This window comes from Protopterus annectens, chromosome 1.part0, assembly GCF_019279795.1.
Source record: "Protopterus annectens isolate FY-2018-M chromosome 1.part0, PAN1.0, whole genome shotgun sequence".
NCBI lineage: Eukaryota > Metazoa > Chordata > Ceratodontiformes > Protopteridae > Protopterus > Protopterus annectens.
The window spans coordinates 497,156,424-497,163,711 of record NC_056725.1 but is presented as its reverse complement, the minus strand read 5'-3'; positions in this window follow the sequence as shown (position 1 = coordinate 497,163,711).

Here is a 7,288-nt window from a genome sequence, read left to right as displayed (position 1 = left end):
GGTTTCTAACATAACTGAAGAAGGCCTTGTGATTTTCTTTAGTGTCTTTTGCGATTTTTCTCTCAAAGTTGGCCTTGGATGATTTTATGAGTGATCGTAGTTGTTTGCTAGTACTGATCAGAGATGCCTTCCCTTTTGGGGATTTTGATCTGTCATGTAGTAGCTTCCTCCTCCTGTTGTACAGCTTGTTAATGGCTGGGGTCCACCAGACAAGACACCTGCCTTTGGGGGAATGGGTCTTGGTTTTATTTTGGATTGCATGATCCATGCATTCTTGAAGGTGTCCATAAAAAGCATTTATAAAGGATTCAGCGGTGTGGGCTGTGGTTTCCACTGGCCCAGGGGCCTTGAAGGATACCCCTTCAGTCTTAAGAAGTGTGAAGTTGGCTTTTGAGAAATTCTTTACTCTGCTCTTTTGTGCTGGGGGTGGAGGTGGGATGTGGATTTCCAGTGAGATTAATTTATGGTCTGATCTCACCAATGAGGGGTATACTTCCGGTGTGGAGCATTGTGTCCCCATGTTTGTGATGATCAGGTCTAGTATATTATCTCCTCTTGTGGGAGTGGTGACTAGTTGTTCCATCACATTTGAGTTTATGAATTCTAGGAACCTTTGGCCTAGGGTGTTGGGGCTTGAGTAATGTTCCCAGTCTATGTTTGGGTAGTTGAAGTCTCCCAATATGATGGTATTTGGAGAGACATTCATACTCTCCAGTGTCTTCAGGAAGGCTGAGTGGGTTTCCTGAGTTTGAGAGGGTGGTCTGTAGCATGCTACAAACTGTAGGGCAGTTTTGCCTACAGTTAGTTGCACATGGATGGTCTCCAATGTTTCATGCATTGCCACTAACCTGGAGGTGTGGGTATCTTTGATGAATATGGATACTCCCCCTCCTTTTGTGGTTCGGTCCAAGTTTTGGGGCCGAAAAGCATGATACGAGGTATAACCTGGTAGTGCTGGAGTGCTCTCAGGAGCCTTGAACCAGGTTTCAGTCGCTGCACAGACATCGATGTTCACCATACTGAGGAGGGCTTCGAGAGTGTGCATCTTGAGGTTTAGACTTCTGGCGTTGAGCAGCATTACCCTTAGTTTTTTTCCAGTTGTGTTTTCTAGGGAGGTTGGTTTGTCTTTTGAGCCTTGCCTAAAAAAGGCACTATGGGGGTGGTAAGAGCCTTGGCCAATATCCAGAAGCCCAGGGGTGACAGGTACAAGCCAGCCCTTGTGAAGCAGCGTGGCTTGTCAAGCATGTCATCCCAAGCAGACAGACATTGGATCCCCTTAGAATGACACCAGTAATTGAGCCAATTGTTAAAGCTGATCATTTTGTCTTTGTACTGTGGCATCATTCTTGGTGAGGGTAAGATGCTGCTCAGGGTCAGGGTCATACTGGCCTGGGCTACATAATCAGAGAGCTCCTCAATGTCTATTTTCATGTAGTCCAGGGAGTTACGTCTCAGGTCATTTACACCGGCATGGACAATGACTGAGTCATATTTGTACTTGCTTTGGAGTGACCTGAGTGCTTGTGTTATGTGGTGGATTCTAGCGCCTGACAGGCAGCTTACTCTAACCTTTTCCTTGTTCAGTCTGGTGAGCGGGACGTCAGTGTGTCTGACTATGGAGTCACCTATTACAACTGTATCAGGCATGTTGTTTGGCCTTAAGGGCTGTGACTGTTTGGCACACTGACTTTGTGAACTACGTGTTGCATGTGCTATGTTTAGAGGTAGTGGTTGCTTGGATGTCTGCTTTGGAGGCCTCTGTTGTTTTGGTAGTTTTTAATTAGAGCCTCCGGGTATGTTGTTGTGTGTTTACGTGTTTGGTTTGCAGTTGTGATAGGTTTATGTGAGACTGGGTTTGTGGTGTGTGTGGTTACCTTCTCCTCCTGACTGGTTTTGCCAGTACTGAGTCGAGAGAGCTCAGCCTCCAGTTTGGCTACATAGTTGCATCTCTCACATATATTTATATTTGTTGGGAGGAGGAGAGGGTTGTATGTGTACATGAGGCAGTTGTAACATTGCCTCAAGATTCCCTGATTCACCAGCTGAACTGGAGAGGACGCCAGTAATTGACCCTTCAACATGCTAGAATAGTGTAAGGGTTACATCTATCAGACAGTGAGATGAATGTATTAAGTGCTGTGCATTACCTTAATTGCCTTTCTTAACATAATTACCTGCCTGCTTGATTAAGAACTCTGTCTGCCTAACAGATGGAGAAAGGACACAGCTTTCTACAGATATCTGCTTTTGATTCCTCTAAGTAGTGCTCTAGACATTGTGATAAATCTAGATTGTGTAAAAAACTGTGCTAGAACTCATCTTTGCTAGTACAACTGTTTAGACAACCCTGGTAGACTTTAATGTTCTGATTTCCTCTGTACCTGTTAAGCTGTATTTTTAAAGTGCTCTGCATTGCCTTTTATATTACTGGCTGATTATCTGCTTGTACTGTCTCTATTGTGCTATTTATTGCCTGTTAGATTTACTCTGATTGTTGGCTAGCTTAGTTTTAGTTTTCCCCATCACCTTACCAGGCTGGTGTGCTGTGGTAACGTTGGGTTCTGTACAGTGATTGCGTTATTAACCCTGCATACTATTCTACTCTCTTTTGCACTTTCTAATAGCTGTACTTTTGCTGCCTATTATCTCTCTTCTCTTACCACTCTCCTATACATTTCCCCTTCTTCCATGTCTACCCTTTGAACTCTCTATCTTCCTACACTTACCACTTCTACATCTATCCCTTGAGCCCTGTACATTTCTACTAAAGTCTTATATACTATTCCTTCCTACTGAATATTCCCCCTTACTCCTTCCTCTCTTTAAATGCAGTTTTAACCATTTTTTGAACCTAACCTAGTCTATCTCTCCCCTCTTTTTACAGTTCCTCACCTCAGAAGCTCACTACAGAAGCCACCTCCCCACCACCAAACAAGGAACACCTCCTGCATCACTTCTGCAAACTCCCTGGAGCTTGCCTACCAGACTGACTCATAGAACTCCTGAAGACTGCCCTTAAAGTTTAATATTGAATGTAGGTAGCCTTAAACCATCTACTGTGTCTGTACTACCTACTTAGTAATACATTTACTTTAGTCTAACCTCCCTTGTAAGTGATTCAGCAGCCTACCGTGGACCACACGGACATACTCTCTCCCCCCAAGTCACCTTAGTCCCAGATACTTTCACAGCGAATGTTACAAGTAATCTGCTCAACATTGCTGCCTGCTTTCCTCATTCTCACCACTAGGTGGCAGTTCCCTCTAACCAAATGCCGATGCAACTGTAATGTTACCTGGCTTCCCAACCTTTTTTTCACCCCCTGTACAACTTTAACTATCTGATTCACAACACCTCTTACATCCCTACAAAATACTCGTCCTTTTCTGCTCTATAGTTATCATACCTGCTAACCTTTATATATCATCAGCAGTAGTAGCTGATACTTTTTTCACTCTCCTTTTGGTCTTCCCAGCTCCGTTAGCCCTCTTGGCTCACTCGCTCCCCTACCCTACCCCCAATTCCCACCCACCCCCACTACATCTACATTTATACCCTCATAGCCACTCCTACTTCCTCTCCATCATCTAAACACACCATCATCTTCTTATCCCCACCCCCTCACATAACACACCCTCATCACGTCTCCTTCCTCCTTACTCAACACTTACTTTAATTATCATAACCCAATGTGCTTATAAAATATTCAACCCTCCCTATTCAACTACTACTACTTCTCAACCTTTCCTATATCTACTATCTTACTGAACCTAATCTCATCACCCACACCCCACTCCTACACACAACCTACCCACACCACACATCACTAACCTACTATTACAACTCCATCTCTTCTGAACTATATCCCATCAATCACAACCTATGTTTTCATTACAAACTAATCCCTCCTCATAAAACCTCAACACCCACTCTCCCCTCCATATCCTCCACTAATTTTTTCAACCTGCACCTCCCATTCAAAACAATCCAAATACCACTACTACTTAACTCAACTTCTAACTTCCATATTTTTATTTGGCGATATACACCCCAACCCAGGCCCAAACCCCTCTTCCTCAATATCTATATCCATCCTATTTGCATCTCTTAACGTACAAAGTTTAACTAACAAAATTCCAAATCTGCATGCCTGGCTACTCCATAACAAACCAGACATCCTAGCCATTTCTGAAACCTGGCTAAAACCTCACATAAAAAATGAAGAGACAGTGCCATCCAATTACTCTATCATCAGGACAGTTAGAACCCATAAAAAGGGTGGTGGAGTAGCTCTACTCTACTCATCCTCCCTATGTATAACACCTTATAATAAAGTCATTCCCCAATTCAGTAATGCACAATTAATACTAGCCCATCTTCAGTTAAACAAACACAAATATATATACATAGCCTCCCTTTACATATCCCTTGGAAACAATATACCAATACTCGAAGATATCCTCTCCTGGCTTTCAACTAACATCTGTATTGAAACTATAATCATGGGAGAACACCAACATTAACTGGTCCTCCATTGTATCCCCTACTGACTCCCTTAACATCAACCTATATAACTACTCTCAACTCATCAACTCCGTAACTAGGCCATGCAAAGACCTCACTAGTGGCAACATCTTAGACTGGATTCTAGTCTCCCACCCTCACTACTACCCCAACAGTGGAACACTTCCTGACTCCCTCAGTGACCACCTTCCCATCTTCACAACACGTCTTCCTTCTCCCCTACAAGTTACTCATAACTGCATCACTACCCGATGCCATAAAAACTTTAACCTAGAAGCTTTCTCTGACTCCTTAAAATCCCTTAACTGGTACCCTTTAAAATCTACCCCTCGACAATGCAATCACTCACTTCAATATTACCTTTCTAAATCTTCTAGATACTCACGCTCCCTTAATAACTAAAAGAATAAAAAAGAAATCCAGCTCCTGGTTAACAAAAAACACACTAACAAACATGCGACTTAGAGACAAAGCCTGGACACAATACCACAGGAACAAATCCACATCTACCCTCAATGAATACACAACTCTTCATAACTCAGTTAAAAAGCTTATCTATGCAGACCATCAAAACTACTTCTCCCAACTTCAAGGCAACCACAAAACCAACCCAAAAAGGTTCTGGAGAGGTATAACCACCCTCCTAAAACCTGGTACTACAGAAAACCCAATACCTTGCCCAAATGCACAAGACACTGATCTTGCCACACAGTTCAACTCTTTTTTCATAGATTCTATTTCCAAATTTACCTCCTCTTTTTCAAATATCAATCCACCAACTACCTCCACTTCTCCTCACCCAACTCCCCCTCCATCTTCTTCCTCAGACCCCTCACCCTCTCAACCCCCACCCTTCCACATTAAAACGATTCCTACTTCCACCATAAAAAAACTCCTACAGAAACTAAAACCATGCACCAATGCCCCTGATAACATTCCCTCATACTTCCTCAGCATAGCTGCTGAAGCCATTGCCCTCCCTATCAGTATCCTAATCAACCACTCCATCCAAGAAGGCAATGTTCCTCAAATCTGGAAAAAAGCTTACATCATTCCTCTGCATAAAGGTGGAACTAATACTAATATCACCAACTTCCATCCCATCGCCATCCTCTCTCCCATTTCAAAAATCCTAGAGAAATGTATCCATCTTCAACTCCTTCCCCATCTCTTAGATAACAACCTATTAACTCCTACCCAGCATGGATTCAGACCCCAACACAGTACCATGACAGCCCTCCTATCCTTCCTAGAAACTGTGAATAAAGCTAGAGATTCTGGCCTCACGGTTTCTACCATCCTACTTGATCTCTCTAAGGCCTTTGACACTATTTCTCATAACCTACTTCTTACTAAGCTATCTAAACTAAACCTTTCATTATCATCCCTTACTTGGTTTACCAGCTATCTCTCTAATAGGCAACAAGCTGTCAAGTGGAAGAAAGCCACCTCCTCCTTTCTCAACACTCCCACAGGTGTCCCACAAGGTTCTATACTGGGCCCCCTCCTCTTCAATATTTTCATAAATGACTTTTTCCTCTCTATCCCTCTTGCAAACATTATTCAATATGCAGATGATTCCATAATTATCTGTGCTGCCTCATCCATCCCAACTCTTTTAAAACTTACTCAAGATGCCTTCTCCTCCACAGAACAGTGGATGAAAGACAACCATCTAGCACTTAATGCTGCTAAAACTAAACTAATGATATTTACTCCCTCTAAAACTAATAACTTTGATAGAAATTTATTCTCCATCACCAGCCAAAATAACACACCTCTTGAGCTGGTATCTGAAACCAAACTACTAGTAGTCCAAATCGATGACAAGCTTAAATTCAACTCCCATCTACTCCTAAATATAAAAAAAACCACCAAAAACTTGGCATGCTCTACCGACATAATCGGTTCCTCACCTCAACTACAAAACATACTCTTTCTGCCACATTTCTCCTTCCCTCCCTTCTCTATGGTGCCCCTCTTCTAACAAACCTACAATCATCTCTCAAAACCAAACTGTCCTCTTGCTACAATAAAATAGCCAGATTTGCCACCAGCAACAAATTATCAACCCATCACTGTGTACCTCTTCACAAACTCAACTGGCTAGAACTTCCCAACTACCTCTCCTACACTCAGCTCACCTATGCTCATAAACTCATATTCCAGCCATACCTCTGTCCCTCCCTGTCCACTACTTTTAAAATGCACCACACCCAAAGACTTCTAAGATCAAACAATCAAAACCTTATTGAGGTTTACAGACCTCTCCACCCCCCCAGGACAAAACCTCCTGTCCTTCTTACTAGCACGCCTATGGAACTCACTACCCCCCTCCATTCGTACAACCACTAGCCTCCCATACTTTAAAAAATTACTTCACTCTCATCTAACATCAACATGGCAATGCTCCTGCTCCCATCCCCCACAACCTACTCTCCACTCTTCTTTCTCTTCCCCTTCTTACAAATCCCAGTTAGCAAATTCATGTTTGCTTGTAGTATACAACTCCTTACTTGTACCTAGCAATCTCTTAGCCTACTGCATCTAACTACCTATCCCACTAAAAAAAAAAAAAAGGTTCTACTTTTAATACTATTGCATTTATTACTTTTGATTAAAATATATTTGGTCTGTCTTATAACCAGAAATTGTACAATGTTACTCTCTGTAATCTTCATATAATCTATGTGTGGAACTTAATATTTGTATAATCTGTATGTGGAGCTTTTCTCCCCAGGACTCCATTGAAAACGGGTTCTTT